The sequence below is a fragment of the Leptinotarsa decemlineata genome, unplaced genomic scaffold, assembly GCF_025532065.1.
Source record: "Leptinotarsa decemlineata unplaced genomic scaffold, Ldec_3_MD MMD2_tig00000505_RagTag_RagTag, whole genome shotgun sequence".
NCBI classification, from domain to species: domain Eukaryota; kingdom Metazoa; phylum Arthropoda; class Insecta; order Coleoptera; family Chrysomelidae; genus Leptinotarsa; species Leptinotarsa decemlineata.
In genome coordinates this window covers 6,829-8,525 of record NW_027412549.1, presented here as the reverse complement: position 1 = coordinate 8,525, position 1,697 = coordinate 6,829, and the positions used below count along the sequence as shown (strand labels likewise).

General features: G+C 34.2%; 1 long non-coding RNA gene across 2 annotated transcripts; it reads left to right on the top strand.

Moving 5' to 3' along the window:
• The first annotated feature begins 344 nt into the window (after positions 1-344).
• On the top strand, positions 345-1,234 carry LOC141481704 (uncharacterized). Of its 2 annotated transcripts, XR_012465113.1 has the most exons (3): positions 345-772; positions 859-1,122; positions 1,183-1,234. It is a non-coding gene; the product is annotated as an uncharacterized lncRNA (long non-coding RNA). The 2 variants fall into 2 exon arrangements; XR_012465112.1 differs by lacking the exon at positions 1,183-1,234 and having other exon boundaries at positions 633-772; positions 859-1,131.
• Positions 1,235-1,697: the final 463 nt, after the last annotated feature.

Here is a 1,697-nt window from a genome sequence, read left to right as displayed (position 1 = left end):
TACCGATAAAACAAAGCTTAGACGAATGAAGATGCACTCGAACATAACAAATATATACACATAGCTGGTAAATGATTCCGATGGAAATGCTTTCACTTTCAAGGTTAGGTGAGATTCTTTAAAAATCCTCTAACAAGTATAGCCGTAGTTATATAACAAAAATACGCCAAATCGTAACACCAGTATAACCTCAGCTTGAAAATTTGTCTCGTAAAATATAGCCCAATGAAGGATGATTGAAATATCATGAAATTTTACGAGTCAACGAATACTAACACCTTCCTTTACTTGATCAGCACACAAAAAGGACAAATGACATTCTCGATCGAATGACCTTCCTGTCAGTTGAAATGGAAAAGCCACCTACTACGAGTCATTGACCTTCGACGGAATACTCTATCCCAAGTCTGTTTCGTGAAAACAACTGAAGTTGCAGATCTGATGAAGGTTGAATGCTCCTTCCGATTGCAACACTACATGACAAATATTATATACAACCCATTCGAAATATACAAAATTTACAATAAATATTTATTGACCCAACACAACTCTAGTACAAGGTATTCCTTAACCGAACCCGATTCTAGAGAATTTCGGCTGGAATAGTTGGCAACATCGACGAGCTAAATACCGATGAAATGTTTCTAACCTACCATTCAGACAAGATGTACACAAATCAATAAAACAAATTTGTTAGATCTTCCAAGTAATAATTAATCGAATCGTGGTCGAGACGAAAGAAGTAAGCTACTGCGATTGACGAATGAAGAAGGTAAGCATGCATACTCATACTTTTAAAAATAATTCAGAACACGTCTTTTTGAGTACATTCTTTTAATGATTCGTAATCTCTTTCAGCTACAATCGATCCGATGATCATTATTTCATTAGATGTCCAAGAAATACTCACTCAGAGCCGTCTTTACCGTTTACTTAATGATGAGGAGTCAATATATGGAGTATTGTTACAAGTATCTACATCGCGATATGACTAGAGGAATATATTATAGAGCTGTTGGAGATGATATTCTGAAGTTGCCAAACTCTCTGCAAGGCTAGAATAAATTATCGCATTTTTGACATGGTGTAAACTATCTACAATAATTAAGGAATGATAAGGAGGTACCAACATATCTTTTACAGATTTAACGAATATTATGATGCAAATTGACCTGTTTGTAGGTGTTCCTTTAGGCAGTACCAAAATACCAGACTCAGACTCAATATACAAAGTGTTCTAATAAAATATGTTCTCTAGATAATCTTTGTAATAGTTTATGTTGAACTAGTAAATGAATGAAATAATTATAGTAAGGTAGCGTGTTATTACTAACATACCTGAGGTTCAAAATGAACGTAACACTACATACCGCGTTTCTGCATTGAATTGCTTCCACGATACGTATGAAGAGAGGCGTAATTATAGTTAAATAAACAGCCTAATTCTCCTCCATTCCAGAATGAAATTAAATCTGTTACAAATCTCAATGATTAATTCTCTAATCTAACTTTCTATTCATATCAGCTAGATTATACGAATATAGTTACGCAGAGAGTAAGGAAAAACATTTCAATGAATTGAATTGGATCAATTCAAAGAATATATTTTTCTACGGATGCTATACATTGTGTCACTTCTCTCATCGCTTTCATACGTTCAAAACGAAAGATTTCTCACTCAGTGAGAAATATCCGCC